We start from the raw sequence: 23,731 nt of genomic DNA, 5'->3' as shown, positions 1-23,731 counted from the left end.
CGTCCGCTAGTACGACGGTGTGCCATACAGAGGCAGCGCCGCTGATACTTCTAGCAGCGCACCACTGATACGATCCCATATCTTAGGAAATCACAATTATTTACTTATCTTTTATCTCACCAAATCTTTTCCGTATCTTAGTTTTCTTATTCAATAAGTTAGGGTAGTATTTTACTATTATAAATAGGAGAGCTTGTTATCATATTTAAGCATCCAACAATGAATCAATGAATATATTATTTTGGCCAAATGCCTCGAGTTATGCTTTGAATCCGTAATTCCCTACGCTACTTGCTGCCCGACGGAAGGTCTCCGCGCACAGCCGGAACGTATATCTGATCTGTAGCCGTTGCCCGATGGGTTGGAACCCGCGCACAGCTGCCCAGATCTTTATCTCCGCCGACCCTCACGGGCGCCGGATTATCTTTATCTCGTTATTGTCCGTTTTATCGGATCGTTAGGGATTTAGGTCCTTAACAACTGGTGCTTTCATCCAGTACTCATGAGACGATACAACAACAACGGTAGGCAAGGTTGGGGCACAAATCGACCCGACTACTTTCTGAATGGCTCGTCGCGCCGTGATAACGCAATTGGCCGCCGAGACAACGTCGGTTTCAACCGACAGCAGACCGACGAGGGGGACCGTGAGGGTCGCCCAACGGAGGATGCGGACCACGATGATTCTGTGGGTTATAAATTGGATCGCTTGATAGATAGACTCGACAGATGGGATTCTTGGAGGGATGAAATGGATCGCCGGTTCGATAATCTTGAACCAAACCCCTACCGCAGGTATGATCAGCGAACAGGGTATGACTACGACGATTCTGATGGTGATGGGGCACGACGGAGACGTAATTGGGAGAGGGGGCCTCGCCCCAGAAACCCTAATTTTGGCACGCGTGACAGCCAACAGAGAGATGGATATCGTCGCGATGGGAGAAATCACAAGGGTTCATGTTGGGACCCACCAAGATACCAACAACATCGTCAACAAATAGACGAGTATGATCAGCAGTTTAGTCGGCCAGCCACTTGTTACGACCCACCACAGTCGTGGCAGCCCTCTTGTTGGGAACCATCGCGAGGATATTCGGATGATGATCAGCCACCACTGGGTCCGCCTAGTCGTTGGGATCCGCCCGACTATCGCTGCCCGTAGACCTTGCAGCCTACGAAGTATGACCGACCGCTAAGTCACCGCACAGCTCCGTTGTCTGCCGTTGCCACTCACTCGCCTCAACAGTCCAACAAGTTTATTGATTCGGGGAAGCAACATGGTCTGCCCAATATTCACAGCCTCAAGGTTTGTTCTCCTTACCCACCCCACCTAGTTGCAGTAAGTGATTACAACGAGAAGTTGCGTATTTATAGATTGAAGAATTTCTCCCTCCTCGCTGAGTTGAATGCAGCGTTTGAGGAAAATATAGATGACAAAAATCTAGTTGAGGATGTTCCCAACAGCACCGTTCACAATGGGGACGCAAATCCTGATGTTGATGTTCCAATCGACGAGTCCCTAGAAGAGATCGTCAAGACCGGCAATACGCCGCGGCAAGTGCTCGTCGGGGCATATGATGAGAAGATTGATGATCTTAGTGTTCCAACACATAAGGAATTGGAGATGAGAGAAGATACAGAGACTTGGCTAGAGAAAGAAAATAAAGCCGACGCCCTTCGATCTAGTTTAGAGCCGAAAGAGAAAGATTTTAGTGTGTTGATGGAGAAGCCGAGCGAGAGAGAGAGCATGGAGAATCAGAGCCTTGTTAATGACATCCTGGCTGGATTTGATATGAAAAAACAGGACAATCAAGAGGAAATGGAGGAGAAGCGAAGGTTGTGTGAGGATGAGCTTAAATTAAACGCCCACTCCGGTTCGCATGCACTTGCTTGTGTCTATGTGGATTTGAATGTCGGTGATGTTCCATGTATGAATCATCGATCAACATCGCTCGACACCGATGCAAGGTTGATCCCTCCGTGCAATGACACGCCATGTTTGAGCATTGTTGGAGGTGTGAACAGGTTAAAATAGTTTTGGCACGGAATTTTGGCGGCCACATTAGGTCTCCTTGGTTGATTTTTTATGGAAGTGATCGAGGGATACATTCAACTATTCGGTATGTGTTTGATCCAGGAGGAGACGCCTCACCAAAGCTTTTGCTTACGGCTATCGTCGTTGCTTCGTAGTTTCCACCTTGAGGACAAGGCGGATTTCAACCGTGGGGGAATTGATACGATCCCATATCTTAGGAAATCACAATTATTTAGTTATCTTTTATTTCACCAAATCTTTTCCATATCTTAGTTTTCTTATTCAATAAGTTAGGGTAGTATTATACTATTATAAATAGGAGAGCTTGTTATCATATTTAAGCATCCAACAATGAATCAATGAATATATTATTTTGGCCAAATGCCTCGAGTTATGCTTTGAATCCGTAATTCCCTACGCTACCTGCTGCCCGACGGAAGGTCTCCGCGCACAGCCGGAACGTATATCTGATCTGTAGCCGTTGCCCGACGGGTTGGAACCCGCGCACAGCCGCCCAGATCTTTATCTCCGCCGACCCTCACGGGCGCCGGATTATCTTTATCTCGTTATTGTCCGTTTTATCGGATCATTAGGGATTTAGGTCCTTAACAACCACTCCCACCGGTCCGCCGTGTGCCGGAGGGGACGCGTCGCCGCCGTGGGTCGGGTGTAGGGTAAGACCATCCAAAATTTGGGACGTCCGTAGAGAACTCCAAACATTACCGGGATATGCTCACACAACAAACTCTTGATATTCAATATATATTTAAGCTCAATTTATAATCATCTATCCTCAATTAATGTCTCATATCTACCAATTAATGCCTCAATTTTAATTGGAATGAATTGAACATATTGTTTAACTTTTCGAAATAAATTGAAAAACAAAATTAATGTGAAGTCAATCGTACTTTTGATCTCCTTTTGTTTTATAATAATAGAATCAATTTTTTTTTTATGAAGATTAAGAAAAAAATATATAAAACATCAAAGAAAAAATAAAGTAAATAGAGAATAAAATAATTGAGGAAAAAATTACTTTTTGTTGAAAATAACTCTATTTTAATAAAACATTTCAAAATGATTTAATTATTATAAAATACATTAATAGAATGTAGAACTCATTTGAAAACAAAATATAAGTAAAATAAAGCTTTATTGTCGAACGAATAAAAATAGAACATTTAAATTATGGAAGAGAGAGTGATAAATTGTTGTTAGTATAAAAACATTAGTTTTGGTGGAAATTTGAAAGGCCAGGGTCACGTGGTTACGATTAGACTTGGCAAATTTTAAGCCAAATATGCATTTTGATTTGCACGTGGAATTAGGGGAGCCGCCTCTGTGAAGGTGGGCCTGTAGGAAGACTTTATCATGTAAGAGTAACCACTATGGGACGCGGCTATAGCCGCCTCTGGGGGCGGTGGGCGGGCGGTGGGCGGGCGGCTATAGTGGGGAAGGTGGGCGGACAACTTTTGGGGGGCTATTGGGGCGGCGGACGCGGGATAGCCGCGTTCGGGGCGAGGACGCGGCTATGAAAATGTAGAATTTTGTATTTGGAATTTGGGGGCTATTGGAGGTGTCCACTATAGTGGCGAAAATAGAATTTTGCGGCTGTGGATAACAAAATTGGGGCTATGGACAAAAATTGGGACGGAGCTATTGGGCATGTCCGCCTTATAGTGGATAACCCTAATCATTTTTTTATTATGATTCTTGCCGATTGTATAATTTACTTCTCGTCTATACTATTTCACAGATGTCAATGTCATGATAATGTTTTATGATAAATATTTCCTCGGTTCCCAAAAAATACATACTCTTTCTTTTTTTAGTCTATCTCATAAAAATATGCATTTTTTAATTTTAAAAAGTATTTTCTTTCTCTAATTAGGTGGGACTCATTCTCCACTAACAATACTTTATTTTAGTAGGAGTTGCTAGGTTGAACAAGTAGATAAAAAAATACAATGAAATATATTAATAAATAAAGAGAAGATGGAGATTTAGGGAACGGAGAGAGTATACCCAATTTTAACAAAGAGTGTGGATCTACTCCTCTGGCTATGTTATTTCGTACTATTTCTTATGTCCCATCCAAAATGTTTATCTTTTTATTTTAGTTTATTTTATTTAAAATATCCATGTAGTAGTATATCTAAAAATAAATCTCCATCTTCTCTTTATTTATTAATATATTTAATTGTATTTTTTTATCTACTTATTCAACCTAGCAACTCTAAAATCCCGAGCCACTAAAAATGTGAACCTATTAAATGGAACAAAGGAAGTACATCTTACTACTATTTTACTTTTAAATTATAAAATAATAAGTTTCTTATTACAAAATAATTGGACGTGTGTGTATATTTAGCACAAACCATGTTGTGCACAGCAGCAAGGGATCCTTTCCATTTTAACAAGGATGGTTACAATCATAATTGGTGTACTCTACATGTCCCAATTAAGTCGAGTCAAAACTTTTGGGCACAAAGATTAAACAATTGTGTTAAAAAGTAGGAGAAATGAATAAAGTAAGAAAGATAAAAAAAAGAGTAAAATAGGTGATGGAATATAGTAAGAGTGATTGGATGTTTTGTTTTTTGTCAAAAAAGGAAATGACTCAACTTAGTTGGAATTTTCAAAAAAGGAATACGACTCAACTTAGTTGCGACAGATGGAGTAGTTATCTCCATTCCAATAGAAATATGCAGAATTTCCAAATTCGTCCATCTAATATAAATAGTACATATCCATTTATAAACCTTTTTCTTCTTCTTTTTTACTTTATCATTTATGGGCCCCACCATTCACTATGTTATTTCAACTACTTTTTCTCCCTAACTCTTACTTTACCAATTACGCTTTAAAACTCATGTCATTCTCAATTACTCTATTTCTATGTGATGGAGAGAGTATAATTTAATACACTTTCCATCTCACAAAAGATGTCACACTTTCCTTTTTAGTGTGTCCTAATAAAGATGTCACATTTTAATATTTAGAAAAAATTCTCTCTCGCAATAGTACAAATATTATATTTTATTTTTCCACATAACAAACAAAACAAAACTTCCTAAAATCACATACCGTCCCACAAGTGTGACATCTTTTGTGGGATAGAAGGAGTATTATGTCTTACCAAGGTAGTGAAAAAATGCAAAAACTTTATATATTATACAAACTCCAAACTATGATATGGACCGTAAGAAAATGTCAACAGATGAAAAAAAATAGCAACAAAAAATGTCTATACTGTGTCAATATAATTTCAACACAGCATCAACGGTTGACACTGTGTTGATATTTTTTGTTGCTATTATATTGACATCTGTTGACATTTTGTAACGGTTCAAATCATAGTTTAATGTTTGTAATGTATAGAGTTTGCATTTGATCACATCCATGTTAATTAATTATATTGTCTTCATTCGTAATCAATATTTTTGTTTTTCCATTTTGGTCATGTGCAAAGGCAACATGGACCTCTAGGGTGTTTGGCAGCTCAGAGAAGGTTATTCGTGCCACCCTGTGTTGCAAGGGTGGGTGAGAGGTGTAGAGTCGGGTGGGGTCAAGAGAGGAATGGAAGACCCAGTTGGTAGAAGGGACTACACAGGGACGGATACGCATTGCAGGAGAGGGGTCTGACACAAGGAAGGATATGCATTGCGAGGAGAGAAGAGAGATGCTAGATTGGGATTTTTATTTTCAATCAAAATTTGTGACTCTAAAATATAAACATATTTTCACTTTCATTTCACAACTTCTCTTATCCTCTTCTTACATAACCAATACTCTCAAAAAAAGGAATTTCAATATGGTGAATTCTTCTCGATCGAAACGAGAATCACCATCTATATGATTATGTTTGACAACAGGTTTGGATCCATCGAGGATGGTGTTGTGTTATTTCAAGGTATTAATTAATGTGATTTAAAGACCACAAAACAAGATTTAATTCCCTTACACACAACAATTGCAAACGTACAGTCCTGCAAAATAGTATAAAAGGTATTGATTCCTCATGGAGGGGTTTCATTGCTGAAGCTACTAAATTAGTTCGATTTTGGATATTAAACAAAAGACAAGTGCAAGACGAATCGAGAAGGCAAACTCCAAGGGAATTAATTACGATAAAAAGAGAAGACTACTCCTAGCTTGTTTCGGGATATGAATCTCACTTTCTAATTACTTTTCATTATTGAAAGTAGCTTCTTTTGCATGCATGTAAATATAAATAAATTGTAAACTGATCAAATAGATTCGCTAGAATGATTAAGTAGAGTCGCCAGATGTGTGTCCACATGTTGTTAGAGATGCAATCTAAGCATATTTCAAAACCTTAACCCATGAGACTAACATATTTGCACGGGAAGTAAGGATCGAATCCCACAAGGATGAATGTGTTGCGAGGGTGTGTAAGGACATTTTGGAAGGGGTTGACTGCTGCCATGCAACTTTAAGTGGGTTAAGAATTAACTACTTGACTTGGATGAGAAAACAATAAATTCTATCTAACTGATCAACTAGAATGAAAAGACATGAAGGCTGAAATAAGGTAACTAGTCATATTAGCTGCTTTACTGGAAAAATGAACATGGGAAATTAACTAGACTGATCCGTTAGACTGAAAAGGTACGTAAGCATGAATAAAATGACTAAGCATGAAACAAAACGCAAAGGGTGTAATCATTTAAATCTGAGAGAGAACCCACGACTAACAGGTCAAGCTAAAGAATTACTCCCTTCTTTCCCATATAGGTGAGTCATTTTTCTATTTCGGAAAGTTCCCCCGTAGTTGAGTCATTTCTATGTATAGTAACATTTTTCTCTTTCTTACTTTACTCTCTCTTGCTTTATTCTCTCAACTTTATTCACTTTTTACTTTATTCTCTCTACTTTTTTCAATCTCTTACTTTTTTATCTATTTATTTATTATACTCAACATCTATTTCTTAAACTTCATGCCGAAGAGTTATGCCTCAACTATGAGGGAACGGAAGGAGTACTAAAATAGGCGGACTTGGCGAAAAAGTAAATTGAGACCACGTTACCCTAATTGGCTATACATGTTAAAATAGTGAAAAAACACGCAAGGATAAAAGCATAAAGCAAAAATCAACTTTCAGACATTCTAATTATTTTAGTAAATTTTAAAAATTACACATTAAAATTTACATATTTTAATTTAATAATTGTGTTTATAAATTAATTATGTAAATTTTCTAATTATTTTAGTAAATTTTAAAAATTACACATTCAAAGTTACATATATTAATTTAATAATTGTGTTTATAAATTAATTACGTAATTTTTCAGGTCTTTATGATGTTCAAATCGGTTATCCTTTTTGTTTTAATTTTAGTTATATTAGGGTGTCCACAATGGTGGCCCTTGAAGGCCACCAAATGTGGCCCGGCCACCATTCATGGCTCTCTTGTGGCCCTCTGCAATGGTAATTAATAAAATTTAACAAAAACAACAAGGGCCACCAAATGTGGCCCTCTCAAAAAAAATAATTTGTTCACTTTTTTAATGTTATTTTTAATTTAACTATATTAAATTTTATTAGACTTTAAATTTATGATATTTATAAATTTAATTAAAATAAAATAATTTGGATTGTAAATAAAAAAAATTCACAACCTAAAAACAAAATGTAACAAGAACTTCGTTGTATTATATTAAAATAGGAAAATTATACAACGAAAGTTTTCTAATTTAAAAACAACAACCCGAAAACCCATATCACTTTGCGGCGCCTCTTCTACGGTTCCAGACCTCTTCAACCATATCAGCCTGCAGTGATGTATGCGATATTTGGCTCCGCATATCGGTGTACCGCTGGATCAAATATTCATTACTACGTGGTACACCCATCTGTAGGGGCTCCATGGCAATACCCGAGCTAGAACTAGCACCATCTTCCGGTGTCCATCGCTCTGCAGCAACTCCTTCGTCATCTATTATCATATTGTGCAATATGATACATGCAGCCATGATGTCCGTGACATCATTTTCGTGCCATTGTCGAGCCGGGCACCGTATAATGGCCCATCGCGCTTGGAGTACACCAAAAGCTCGCTCAACATCCTTCCTAGCACCCTCTTGTTTTTTCGCAAAGTAGGTTTGCTTCGGCCCAACGGGTTGTCGGATAGTCTTCACAAACACGGGCCAGCGAGGGTATATCCCATCGGCCAAATAGTACCCCATGTTGTACTGAGTGCCGTTGGCCATGAATCTAACTTGCGGACCCTCACCCCGACTCTCGTCATTGAACAACTGTGACGATCGTAGAACGTTGATGTCGTTGTTTGATCCAGCGACCCCAAAATACGCATGCCAGATTCGCAATCTGTAATCAGCAATGGCTTCCAGAATCATCGTGGGATGTCTGCCTTTGAAACCAGAAGTAAACTGCCCCTTCCAAGCCACCGGACAGTTCCTCCACTCCCAGTGCATGCAATCGATGCTCCCCAACATCCCTGGAAAATGATGTGCAGTCCCGTGCATATCAATCAATCTCTGGCAATCATCGGCCGATGGCTTCCGTAGATACTCCCCTTTGAAGATATCCTTAATGCCCCTGCAAAACTGCCTCAACGTCCGTAGGGCAGTCGTTTCGCCTATCTGTAGGTATTCGTCGAACATGTCAGCGGGCCCGGCATAGGCAAGCTGCTAATTGCCATCGTACACTTCTGGTATGTCGACAAGCCGGGTCGGCCGGTGGCATCATATCGCAAGTTGAAGCACTTGAACCGCTGCGCCAAACACGTCGCTATATGGACGAAGAGATTTTGCGACATTCTGAATCGCCTACGAAAAACCTCTGGCGGATAACGGGCGTTCTCGTTGAAGTAGTCTTCCATCAACCGGCGGTCAGCCCCGGCATGATCACGGTCGAAATACCGCCGATGATAGAATCGCCGAGGGACTGCCACCGCCGCCGCCGCCTCCGTCTCGTCGGCTTCACGTTGCACCGCTGCAACAAGGTTTTGGAACTCCAGATCTACCGCTTGTTGGAATTGTTCATCGTCGGAATCCATAGTTGCAAGGTTGAATTGAAATTGGAAGGAAATATTGGAAAGATTGGAGGAAAATGGAAGTAAAATGGAGTTGGAAAAATGGAATGGAAGTGTAGTATTTTATAAAGAATTTTCGAAATTTACAAAAAATTAAAATCCGCTGCCCAGCCGCGAAACGCTGCCCGCTGCAATGGAGGGCCGCGGCTCACACGGCTCAGCCTCGTGAAGGCCGCGGCTCGCCCTCGGCTCCCCACCTCTCGGCTCTCTGCAATGGGGGGCCGCGCATCGAGCCGCGGGCCGCGACTCCCCCATTGTGGACACTCTTATGCTGTAAATAACTATGACATGCATATGTAATCACCAAGCAAAAAAAGCAAATAACAATAATACATTAAAATTAATCCTGAACATATGCTAATTTTACGATTTTGGTCTTAGATTTATCTTTTGAATTTTTTAGTCCCGTTTTGTGATCATCGGTTAACAATTCCATCAATTTTTAACCGTCAATCATTTTAGTCCCTATTTTGACCAACTTAAACATGTTAATTGTGATTATCACTCCCTAATTAAAACTTTAATTACTTTGGGGTTATCATCTTCGTTCTAAGTCGTCATCTTCCTTAATAATCCTAACCCCAAATTGATGAGAGAGAAGCTCTTCATTCTCACTACCTGCTGCTGCCGCCGCCCTCCAGCGTTGCCTTCCGCCGTCGCCTCCGGCGGCGGTCCTCTTCTCTCCTCTGTCTTCCCCTCTTCTCTTCTCCTTCCCCCTCCTTTCTCTCTCTTTCTCCCCCCCCAAATCTCTCCCTCTCTCGGTCCTGTTCACGCCGCCGCCTGCGCACGGCGCGCCGTCGCATCCCTCCGTCTCTCTCTCTCGCCCGGATTCCACCGCCATCACCTCCATGCACCGCCTCAACTGTCGCCGCCCTCTCTCTCATCAATTTGGGGTTAGGATTATTGAGGAAGATGATAACCCCTTAATTGATTTTAATTAGGGAGTGGTAATCACAATCAACAAGTGGGTCAAAATAGGGATTAAAATGGTTGATTGTTAAATATTAACGAAGTTGTTAATATAGAACTAATTGTGATTCGATTTAAAATTGTATATGACTAAAAAAAAGTTGTTAAAAGAGGACTAATTGTGATCCGATTTAAAATGTATATGACTAAAAAATTTAAAAGATAAAATCTTACAAAATCATAAAATGATAGGACTAATTTTGACATTTATTTGACTATTCGAATCAAATATGTGATTTCACACGACATCTATTGACTATTTGAATTAAATTTGTGGTTTCAAGTTAATTAGATAAACTTTGCTGAACGAACCTAAAACCTTCTAATCATGACTCTGGTTTAGAATGTGAGCAGAAAGAGTTCCCTCTTTTGTCAAAGCTCAACGAGGCATACAAAGAACTCCCTGCTTTTCGAGATGCAATGCCTGGGAAGCAGCTTGACACGCCACCTGAGGCGAGAGACTGAGGGTACGATTCTTTAACTAGAACCAGTCTAGCTTGTTGTTTGCTATATCTCATCGTGCAACACGGCCTCTACCATCCTCTCCTCAGCGTGCTTAAAATCAATTTGCTCAGCTTCCCGCAGAATATTAATGCTCTAAACGCACGTTAACATTCGGCAGATAATGTATGCTTTGGTGCCCAAGCAAGAGATGTACTGTATTACTCCATTCAATAAGGTGGAATCATTAATGAAAGGACCTCTGTATAGCTTGTAAGCACACAACGCATCAGTCCTTAGCTCTGCTTCTACACTCAAACCACTGTTTACTTATTGTTTGAAATGATGAAGTTGATCTCCTGTATTAGAATAATCTTTTGTCAAATTGTCAGCTCCCATCCATCAATTTCGCCCCTTTGTTCCACTCTTGGGAAAATAAAGCTAATTTTTTTACACTTCAATGCAACCTATGCCGCGAACGAGGTCCGGCCGAATGACGTGAATTGGAGCCGGAGAAAATTGAGGGCGCCGGCAGCTGGGACGCCATCGAATGGACTAAAGTTGATGTATTTGAAAATTCCCGCTAGGGTTTTCCTATTTTTCTCCCTTTTCGCCCTTTTTTGCAATTTCTGTTTTTCAGCAAATGTATGTGATTTCCCTTTCACCTTTTCAGCAGGTTTCAGCTTCGAAGCCTGTTTCGCAGGGACTGCATCAGCTGTTGCTTGAAGCGGAGTTTATCATAGTAGAGGTAATGCAGAAAATTGAGTTTCTTTGTGTTTGTGGGGCTTCGAATTTGGATTGTTAGAATTTTTGTTTAATGTGTGGTTTTGAGAATGTGAATTTAGATTTAAAGTTCAGAACTTCTGAAGGAAGCAATTAATATATATTGTGCTCCAAATTGATCATATTATGAAACTTCTTTTCCCCAATTTTAGGAATTCTCTAGCTTCAAGCTGCTAATCATAACTGCACAATTTGGAAACTAGTAGTGGTGAGTTTAATGTAAGATTTCCAAATGGTGAAGAATTTTTTTTGAAATACTTGTATCAAATGAAGGTGTAATTAGTGTTAATGAACTTTTACGTGGTTTCTAGTGCTTTTTAGAATTTTAGGTTACTGTTAGCTATTTTCACATTGCTTAAGAGGAGGTGTGGGAAAGAGTAATGTTTGGAATTGCTTGGTGGGCCTAGGTCTTAATTTATAATGACTATAATGCCTATCTCTAGATGTTGTTAGAGATTCGAGTTTATTGATAGTCAGGATCAGTTCAGCTTTTGGGGATTTCTCATCTCTTCATAATACTTACAATGATTCCTAATTCTGTTTTTTTTCTTCTCACAACTTTGGCTTGTTGAATATGTAAGAACTTAGATGATATTTATGTTACTTGAGTAAATCTTTGTTACAACTTACAAGATTAATGAACATTGCAAATTTTGAAACCTTATCTTCTTTGAGATAGATGCTAGAGTGTATGGATGAGAAACCCCTAATTTTGTGGAATATAGCTGTCAAGGCTAGCCACAATCATGTAAAATATAATTGTTGAATTTATCTGTCCCAGACAATGTTAAGTTGTGTGCATAAATGTTGCCCTTGTTGTTTATGAGTCCTTAATAAATGTATCATCGTTCTGTTTTTTTTTGTGTTTTTCTCCTATTTCGGGAATATGAAATATTATTTGGTTGATTCTTGCTAGTATTCATTCTTCTGTAATTCTTAAGAATCTCATATCTTGTGGTATACATATATGCTTTATGCTTTATGCCAACTGAAAATATATCGAAAAAGAAGCTATCATAATCTTGAATATTTAGAGATTAAACTATTGAAGATTTATTTCCAGGGACATGGCGTTGTTCTTGTTAACACTGACGAGACAGGAAATTTATATGTAACAAATTTTCGTCTTCTTTTCTTGGTAAGACATTGAAGTTCATTCCTTTGTTGTTAATACAATATCTTTCATTTTAAATTATATTTTTATGCTTTTCTACTTTTGGTAGTTCCCACTTATCATGCAGATCATCAACAGTTAGGTTAGATTGTCGTCTTGCACTTATTATGGTTTGATAGTTCTCTGCACGCAACATAGGGCCGGGAAGGCCATCTGTACAAAGAAGAGCTATAGCTTGACAGCCTTCTCTCATGCCTAAGTATCATGTATGGAAGCCATTTTTTTTGGTTTGACCACAAGTGTTCCTATCCCGTCTTTTGCGGAACCCGACTAATCCTGGTTGACCGGGTTTGCGGATTAAGGCCGAAAGTCTCCCTGCGGGCCGGGTTTGATCCTGTGACCTCAAGGTCACCACAGCTCCGCGCCGCCAACTGTGCCATAACCCGTTGGTTGTAAGACAGCCATTTTATATTACTTTTAAATGATTTATTCATATTAGTTTACCCACTAAACTCTGTGCTGATTGCTTAGCTAGATTTCATTCCGCCACATTAAAACTTGTAAATGATTTAGAATTTCTGATAGACTTCCATCTTTGACCATCACGACTATGAATCAAACACAATATTTTGTGCTTTACCGTGTGAAAATTTCAACCACGAGTCCATTTATTTTAATCATGGTACTGCCTTCTGATGTAACAATTAACATTTGTAAAATAAAATGCAACTCTATGCTTATAGCACCATTCTTTCCTTTTGTAGAGTGATGGATCTAGAAGCGTTATAGAACTTGGCACTATACCCTTGGCAACAATTGAGAAGTTCAGCAAAACTGTAAGTTGTAATGGATGGAGTCTATAATCTTTGGTCTTCTTCTGAGAGGAGTTCTTCTTTATGCCCCTTTCAATGTGTTGTTAACTTTATACGCAAAAAGTCAACTGGCTGACTCAGTTCTGCAGTTAAATTTCAGAACCCATTCCTTCTAATGGGATCCGTAGTTGTTTCTTAGAGAAATTAGACTAATGCCAGGAGGTGCATATAAGGTGGTATATAAAGATGATCAAGTGCTACAGGATGCATGCTGATACTTTGCATAGTTAGAGTCTTGCTGAATATATTCATGCTTATACATCCTTCACAGATGCTAATCAGAAGGAATGTTATATGTTCGTAATCACTGCGTATCATTTTCAAAAGTTAAATACAAATAGTTTTCTCTGATTTCACTTTGTCCTCTGCCCATCTGGAAATTTGCCTTTGGGGCATCTGAATTCTATAGCCTCACTTATGGTTTTGGTTTTAAACTTATCGTCACAACAATCCATTTTCCAGTGCGATAAAAATTTCACTTTCCTGTGAAAATGTGATAGTTTTCCTTTTACACTTTTATGCATCTCATATTCTCATGTTTCTTTTTGCATTATTTGTTTCTTGAATTTTCTTCCTTAAGCAGTTATTTTGTTATTTGATAATGCAAGATCTTGAATTCTGATATTCGTTATTGGTTGAAGGGTATGAAGCTGCCATCGGCTCCCAGATTGATAAGTATCCACCTCAACGATTGCTTCAGGTCATTGGTATGATGCTCAGAATCCTTTCTTAAAAAATAAATATATTGCGAACAATTGATAATCTTTGGAAGTTTGGATTGACTAATCGTTTGGTTTTTTCCTACTTTGAGGCGCCTTTTTTTTTTTGCAAAAACAGAGAAAACGCGTTTTTTGTAAAAAGAAGGTTCTATTTTTGAACCATTATTTTATTTTCGGCTCAAAGTTGAAAAAAAACCCAATCTTTTGTGGTAATTGATATTATGGCATGCCAGTTTAGTTAAATCATCAGCGACTTATAGTTTTTGCATGTTTTATTGTTCGTTCTCTGTGTTTGTACTTCATACATGATTAAGCTTGTGTGATTGATTTTCTTTGATTTCATTATCCTATGAAAATTTGCAGGTAAAGATATGAGAATTATTGTCTTTGGCTTTCGGCCTCGGATGAAACAGGTCAGTTATCATGTATGTGGAAATTCATTTATTTATTTTTTCTTATGCTACATCGGTGATTATATTCATGATGCTTATGGAATTTTAACCTTTAGTTTGTTCTGGTGAGGATTGCAGAGGAATTGTTCTGTTCAAAGTCTTGTAGTCACTTTATATATAATCGACTAGCATCTTGCTCATGTGGACCTTGCATTCAAAACATTCTTATCCAAACAAAATTAAATTCAATAATGATCTAGCTGAGTATGAAGATGTGAGGTTCCCTTTGTCAGAAATAGCATATTAGATAATTAGAATATCTAATTTATATAGAAAAATCCAAATTACACTTACCCACACTCTGCTATAAGTCTATAACTTTGCTGAATATTTGAAGAAGATTCTTGCTCTCTGTTCTGTATCCTAGGCATGAAACTATAAGTCTCTCTTTGCTTATGCTATGGTGATATACTTACATGCATTGACTGAACACATAATAGCATAATTATTTCAATAATGTCAGTATGCATGTATTTTAATTAGCATTGATTTTATATGAAACTTCATAAGTTGTTGGTTTTGTGAAATATTTAGAAAGGGTTTATTAATGTACAGTCACTTATATAGACAATCTGGACCTCTAAAGTTTGCAAATATACTAAAATTCTGCACTTACTAGCTTAGCTGCTGGACTTTATTCGTGACTAAAGATGCAACAATTTTAACAGAAGATCTGGCTTTCTATAAGCTTAAAATATACCTTATTCATGAAGAAGTTTAAAAGACTTTTAAAATAAGCTTGGCCACCTTAATTTATTGTTTTTCAATTTGTCTGGGTACTTAATGATATATCTTTCTGATGTAACTATGTAAGGTACTGTGTAGAGTCAGGAAAGTTTCATGTTTTTGGGCTTTCTAAGAACTTTTGATAAGTATCAATACTCGTTTGTTTGGTGTGGATTAAGAAGTAGTCCAATTCAGTTTACCTTTTTAAGCATCTCAGTTATGCTTGTAGGTTCTGCTATTGATGTTGAAGATGGGTATTATTGTTATGCAATAGATCTGATGTTGTAAATGCTTATTTTACAGAGGCGTGCTGTGTATGATGTTCTATCAAGGTTGACTAGGCCAGCTAGACTTCGGGATCTCTATGCTTTTGTGGTTGGACTTTCAAAATACAGTAACAAGCACCCAAAGGGGCGGTTATTGAATGAGTACTCCCGGCTCCTTGGGCTTGGATCAGACCGTGCTTCCTCTAGAAAAATTGAAGATGGATCATTCACATTGTCCAATGAATGGTGGAGAATAAGCAATTTGAACTCTAACTATACGATGTGCCCTACCTATCCATTTGCCTTGATTATCCCAAACTCTATCAGGTAAGAAAATCTATGCGGTTTCTGTTTTTTCTCGGAATAACTACTAGTTTTCAGACTCTAATTTTAGCGGTTTCCATCATGTCTCTTCTTGCAATTTCTGTCAGTGATGTCGAGATACAGCAGGCTTTGTACCTTCCGTGCACGTTGTAGATTGCCTGTAATTTCCTGGTGTAATCCAGGTCCAAGCTGAATTCACTTTAATAATGTTTCCTATTATCACGTTGAAGCTAGTCTGACTGGTTAGCTAAAGGAACTGGAGCTGTCCTCACCCGATCTTCACAACCACTGGTTGGCCACATGATGAACATGCGAAGGTAATTATAGGATGTATAAAAATTTGTGGGTGTGCTGATTTGAAAGGGCTGTGGGTGGGTGATTTCATAGAAACTGTTATTTATAATTGTGATCATAGTAGGAAGTAAGAGTTCTGTACTAGCTTGTAGTCTCTTACTCTTCCATATAAGGTCTGCTGAACCCATACACTCTTTTTGCAGCAATGCTGATGAGAAACTAGTTGCGGCACTTTGGACTCAACTTTCTGGAGTAAGGGAACGCCAGAGGTAACATATTTTAATTTTGTTTACCAACAGTATTCATTTTCTTCTCTATAGTTCTACCATGTTTCGTTTTCAATTGGTCTTACCCTAACTCACCCTTATCTTAATTGGTTTTGTTTATCGAGCAACTAAATAACCTGGAATTTGTTAAATAGTGTGAGATATTTAACTGAAGTTTTTTCTTCATACTTTCATTAGTGAATCATCTAATCAAGATTTTCATCTAGGAAGCTATATATAGCTGATGCAAGGCCTAGAAAAAATGCACTGGCAAATGGTGCAATGGTTGGTGGGTCAGAATCCTTCGCCAACTACTCCCGGTCTGAGGTCTGTCTAAATCTATAGACAAATTGTGCATCCTAACTTATAGAAGTACTTTGTATTTTTATAAATGGTGATTTCTTCTCATCCTCCCCTTTCAATATGTCAGATCGTCTTCTTTGGTATAGACAATATACATGCAATGCGTGAGAGTCTTGCTCGGCTGAGAGACTATGTTGATACTCATGGTGCCAAGTCGTCTGACGGGATGTCTTCATTTTTGGTATGATTTTGTTGCACCTGAAGAGAATAATTTTCTTATAATTTATACTCATTGGTCTTTATTAGGAGATTAATGATAGACTTACTATGTATAGTTAGGCTTTTGCTTACATTTGTTGCAATCATTCGTCACTCATTTACTTTTAAACATCTAGAATTTAATGATATTTGGTATTGTGCCTTCTTTAATTAGACTCCTTTCACTCCTGAAACTAGATTGCAAATTAATTGCCTCATGTATTGACAATATTGCATTCATTATATACTACTCCCTCCGTCCCATTAAATATGAAACATTTGCTTTTCAGCATGGGTTTTATGTAGTATTGTTTTGTGAGTTAATGAAGAGATAATAAAGTAAGAGAGAGGAAAGTAGATATGATGTTGTTTCCATTTTAGGAAACATAGCATTTTTAATGGCACAACCAAAAAAAAGAAAACGTTCATTTTAATGGGACAGAGGGAGTACTAAATATGCCCAACTGTAATCTGTTGTTATGTCAAATTTTTGGCTGAAAACATCTGCAGCTCTGGCCTGGCCTGGCCTGATGTTCTTTTACTAGGACATTTTTAATCGAGAATCTGATTTATATGCCACCGATCCAACATACATTTAACGGGTTGTTTTGTTTCATTTCCATTCTGTAAATTTCTGCAGCAACATCTCTGTTCTATATTTCTCTATTTCTCAGCTGATAAACAACACATCTTCCTAATTATTTTGTACTATATATTTTTCACCTCATTCATAGAATATAAAAAACTTTCTTATCTAGAAGCTTGCTTCCCAGAAATTTAATGATGCACTCAACTCCCCTAATGACATCACTCCAAGTAATGCGTCATGTAAATATATGTTTCTGTTTTGTCATTTTATTAACTGTCTTTCCATTGAGTCACTGTGCCTGCAAAAGGTGTTTTCAAGGTTGCAGTGATTGATAAATTAGCAATATCTCTTCAAAGGGTTTATGTTCTGATATATACAATAGAAAGTTCTGTTAATTTATTTTTTCTGTCTGTTGCTTTGTTTCACCAATTATTAGTAGTAGTAATGTGGTATAGCCGGGTAATGAGTTTTCATCTTTCACAAACTGTAGGCAGAGCTAGTAGGGATCATAAGAAATGTTTTTAATCTATTCGCTAATAATTTTTGTTAGTTTATATGTGTATTCTTGCACTTCTGTTGTTGATAGAGGCACGGTGGATGGACTTGGGGAGGAGGAAATCTCAGCAGTATGTCTGCTTCAGTCTCAACTCTGGGGGACAGCGGCTGGTTGATACACATTCAGAGTGTCTTGGCTGGCTCAGCATGGATTGCTGCCCGCATTGCTCTAGAATCAGCTACAGTAGGCAAGATATTTGAATGTGTCTTTGTAAATGGTAATCATTTTTATATACACAGTACCATAGTTTTGTCATGGTGAGTGATAGGTCTTTGTAAATGGTAATCATTTTTATATACTGTGTATAGTTTTTATATACACAGTACCATAGTTTTATATACACAGTACCATAGTTTTGTCATGGTGAGTGATAGGTCTTACCTTTGACAGACACATTCAGAGTGTCTTGACTGGCTCAGCATGATTTATGCTGACCTCCTTTTGAATCTGGTTTTGTTTGTTTTTGCTGTTTGGAAAATGCTTATTTGGTATAAAATTATTATCACTTCTGGCCAGTTGGTTAACCCATTAACAGACTGGATTCCTCATCCAACCTGTTTTTTGACTGGTCCTGTGGGAGGTATATCATAAATGTTTCTAGATTCTAAAACACTGACCCTTAGTTATCTAGAAAGCCTTATATAGGGAATATAGAGGCTGCTAGTACTTTCTCCTATCTAAAGATACATTTCTTAAAATAAAAATGTCACTCTCTTACTTTTTTATCTCTCCACTTTACTCACAAAACATTATTGCATAAAATCTCGTGGGAATAAGATATGCTCCACTAAGAGTGGGACGGAGGGAGTATATGTAATATCTTTTGTCCTCATCAAGATACTCGGCAAAAATGGAACTTTGTTTCTAATTTTGTAAGAGATGCTATTTTTTTTACTCTGTCATTCATAACATATTATCACTATCCAATTCTTCGGATGCCAAGGACCAGGGGAAGAAATATTTTTTCCGTCTTTAACCTGATATGCATGCATATACAGAAGTGGCAGACATCTCAGTTTTTAACCGTATCACATGAAGATTTTTTGGCTGCTTCAAATGCAGAATTTGTCTATTTTGTGCATCGTTTTCAACACTATTAATATCAAAGGCTGAGAACAACCATTGATTTGATATTTTATAAAAATGTTCAAAAATAATGTTTGTAGTGATGGATGGGATAGAACAACTCAGCTGGTTTCTCTTGCAAGTTTGCTGCTAGATCCATACTATCGGACGTTCAAAGGTTTCCAGGTATGGCTATATACTGCTCTATCTTCATCTAGCAGTTTCAAATAGATATTATGAAGTCATACGGATTTTCATGTGGTTCCCTTTGTTTTTTTCGTATGTATCCTCTTATTGGTAAATCAGTCCATCATTGAGTGTGGCACAAGTAGTTCAAATTGGATGCAATAGCTAATTATGTAGATTACAATTAGTTCATTATGCCTGTCATGTGGTGAAATTTGTCTGGCTTCTGTTACAGAGTTCAAACCTTTCTGAATAAACAGGCTCTTGTAGAAAAAGATTGGCTTGCATTTGGTCATCCATTTTCAGATCGTCTGGGACTGCCTACTGTATCTGGAAGTGAAAGCATCCCTGAAATTACACGACAGACATCTACTGGGAGTTTAAGCTCATCTCCTAGTCGCCAATCATCCTCATCTCAGTCTACATCTACTCATGCACAAAATAACTGTTCACCTATCTTCCTGCATGTAGATGTACTAGAAATATTGGCTGACCAACATATGCTAAATTTGTGCTTTGATTATGTTTATGTCTCCACTTGTTTAGATCATTCATGTAATTAAGTAGCTATCTTGTTAGAAACTAGATAATTAAGCACTAGTCTCGTAAATGATTTTAGGGGGTTTTGAAAAGAGTCATTGCTTTGCGTTATATGATGTAGAGTTGAAGTGCCTGTTCATACTGTTTATATATGGTAGACTGGCCACCTTCACGATATTCAATGGGTATAATTATTTGATGCACCACCAATATATTAACAAATTTTCTCTGAAGATCAGCTCATTTTTAAGTTTAGCAACAGTACTCCCAATTCCTATACAGAACGCGTAACTTTTTCAATTTTTGGTATATTAAAATTATCGACACAGATATAACTTTATCAACTGTTGATAAGCATATATGATAGGAAGCCCTAACTTAACCCAAAACCATGGTCAAAGGTAAAGGGTTGACTCCCTCTTATATGCTATTCCACACTTTCATGTGAAATCGATGGGGGATCGTATCAACTGTCATGTGTTGATATACTTAGGTCATTGTGTTGATATTCAATTTTTTATGTTGTGTTGATAATTTTAATATGCCAAATTGAAATTAATGTGTTATGTATTGGAAATTAGTTTTTATTTGATCACAACCCGTGTCAAAATAACATGGAAAGGTGAAACAGATTTGATCACGAATTTGGAAGTGTATTGTTGTCACTTATAGAAGCTGGTCGAACTGGCAGAGAGTTGCACTTTGGTGCAGATGATTGTTTTTGTCACAATGCTGGCTTTCTCAATCGCTGATGGGCCCTATGTTTGAATTGAATTTGGTGATGAATATCTCACAAGACACATTTCGCTCTGTTCTGGGTCACTGATTACAATTTTTTTCTACAGTGGATTCGCAACTGTTACGAATGTATCCTTTCGCTTTTGAGTTCTCTTCGGTAATGTACCTTCATCAGATTCATAATGAGATTTCTAACTCTATGAATTAAGCCGTAATGCCGCTTGCTAACTGACTTATGGCTTTGCAGGTTTTCCTTGTAGATTTAGTAGACTCTGCACTTTCCTGCCGGTTTGGAAACTTTTTCTGTAACAGGTATAGGCATTTATTCTTTCCTTGATTGCTCACACTGCCATAATAATGGAATAATTATGTTACCATCCTTGCAAGTTCCCTGTTTTATAAGTACTATTTTTATTAGGGATACTTGTTGAATAAAACATCAACATACTGAACTATTTTTCAAATTCAACACCATTTTGAAATGACATCATTATAACGCTGAGGGATCTCCGATTCGATACAAATCGGAAGGTAATAGTATTATTGTAACCTTTTTAAAAGTCGTGTTCAATTTTGAAAACTACTTGACTAGCTTTTCCATTATGCAACAAAACTAAATGACTGTTAGAAGGTTTAAATTGTTAGTCTTGTGTCATTTATGCTTTGCTAAATCAGTGAGAAAGAAAGGCAGCAAGCTGGTATTTATGATGCTTGTGGGTGTACTTGATAGATCTTCTGGTCATCATAACCATTTCTACGACGCATCAAAAGTTCAAGGTCCATTATTACCTCCTGCTGCAGCTTTAGCACCAACACTTTGGCCTCAGTTCCACCTTCGATGGGCATGTCCATCAGAAGCCCAAGCTGGGGAGATAGAGGCACATTGTAGAAACATGGCTGAGAAAATATCTGAATTGCAGAAGGTACGTAATTTGTTTTTAACCAATGTACTAATGCATAGACACCATTACTCAATAATGTAAAATATCAACCTACAAATAATGCCCAAATTCAAATGAACCAATCTATGTAACTTAACACAAACTCATCATATACACCACATTATACTATAATGAACAACAGAGTGCTATATAATGTACAAAAACCAACAAATAATGCCCAAATTCAAGTGAACCAATCTATGTAACTTAAAACAATCGATCGATTTTTTTTAAAACCGCAAAACATAATGTATACCACTGTCTACAGTAATATACAATTAGCAGCAAATAATGCACATATGAATACAAATTTCACTCATTTTCAGGTATTTTATCAATGTACAATAATGAACAACAGAGTGCTATATAACGTACAAAAACCAACAAATAATGCCCAAATTCAAGTGAACCAATCTATGTAACTTAACACAAACTCATCATATACACCACATTCTACTATAATGAACAACTGCTCGATGCTTACAAATGGCATATGCAGCAGAGTGCTATATAATGTACAAAAACCAACAAATAATGCTCAAATTCAAGTGAACCCATCTATGTAACTTATCACAAACTCATCATATACACCACATTCTACTATAATGAATAAATGCTCGATGCTTACAAATGGCAAAATGCAACAGAGTGCTATATAATGTACAAAAACCAACAAATAATGCACAAATTCAAGGCAACCAATCGTTGTAACTGAACACAAACTCATCATATACACCACATTCTACTATAATGAACAACTTCTCGACGCTAACAAAATGCAAATGCAACAGATTGCTATATAATGTACAAAAACCAACAAATAATGCACAACTTCAAGGGACACAATTCCAAGTAGCTTAACACACAAAATTCATATAAACAACTGGCTTGAATAAGGTATAACTTCTTGAAGACTACAAAAGGAAAAGACATGAGATTGCTCACCTGCATTTTGGGTGTTTTGGGTATTAGATTGTCTGCCTCTTTTCGTCATGGTTGTTCTGTCAGACAAACCAACAATCAATTAAAAATAACAAGATGTAGTCAACAAAATCCACCATTACACAGTTATAAAGCAGTAATTAACTACAAACTTCAACAATGGACAAAACCTTAACAAAAACGACAACGATTTCATGATTTACGGAAAAATAAACAGACAATTTGTGAAAATCGGAGGTTCAGAGTGTCCATTAACCAAAAAATGGAACTTTTATGTCACGCCCGCATTTTCTAAGGATAGAAAACACGGTTGATCGCGACTAGGGGAGGATTAGAGAAGCGGGGAAGAAAGGGGGAAATCAACACAACTCAACCATAGCTAGAAACAAATGGGAATAGCTCGAATAAAATCAGAGTATCTCAACAATCAACAACTCAAAAATGAATACTATCTCAACGATATAAGAACTCAAAAGAAAGACAACTACTTAGCGGAAGCATTTGAGAGAAGGAATATGCCACGTGTGAAGACATGACACATTCTACACACTTAAATTTCTTCAACGGTCTTGCTCAACACCCACCGCACCCGTCACGCTCAACCTGCACATTTTTAAAAAGAAATGCAGGGCTGAGTACTTGATGCACTCAGTGGACTCATGCTGAAATCATTTTATAAAAAGTATTTATCATGCCACCATTGAGTGACCTTGGGTTTTAACTTTAGAAATTGCCCAAGACACTAAAATAATTTTCATCGTAAAACTCGACTGATCAGTCATTTTCCCATAGATGTCTACCATATCTGATCCATTGATGACAAAGAATGTGGCCACATTCCAAGTCACTAGACCGGCCGACCCAAAAGACGGCTCACGATCCCCATTGGTGTACACTAGCCTGAATAGGGACTCACTCCCTAGACAGACCCGAATTCGATTATCCATTGATGGCAAAAGCCACATCAGATAGGTTCCATAGAATAAAACAAAACACGGCATGACAAATATTCGTATCATTTTCACATAAAAATATACTTGGGGCATTGCCCATATTTAAAAAGAAAGCCCACCTCGCTTGCTTATACCACACAATCACGACTTTACGCAACCTTTTACTCTTGGTACCCTCGTACGTGCAACAACCCTTGTCAATATCACCACACAATCAGGTTTTCCATTATTACAATTATCATGCATGTCCTATCGTTCCTTTCATCGTTTTCTTAGATTGTCCATTCCCGAACGTTCATCAACATAAGGAAAAA

At 37.5% G+C, this 23,731-nt stretch overlaps 1 pseudogene; it reads left to right on the top strand.

Annotated features, from left to right (window-relative positions):
• The first annotated feature begins 1,280 nt into the window (after positions 1-1,280).
• LOC121745910 lies at positions 1,281-22,459 on the top strand (annotated as a pseudogene).
• Positions 22,460-23,731: the final 1,272 nt, after the last annotated feature.

Source organism: Salvia splendens, chromosome 8 (assembly GCF_004379255.2).
Source record: "Salvia splendens isolate huo1 chromosome 8, SspV2, whole genome shotgun sequence".
Classification (NCBI taxonomy): Eukaryota; Viridiplantae; Streptophyta; class Magnoliopsida; order Lamiales; family Lamiaceae; genus Salvia; species Salvia splendens.
This window is presented reverse-complemented; position numbering and strand designations above follow the sequence as displayed.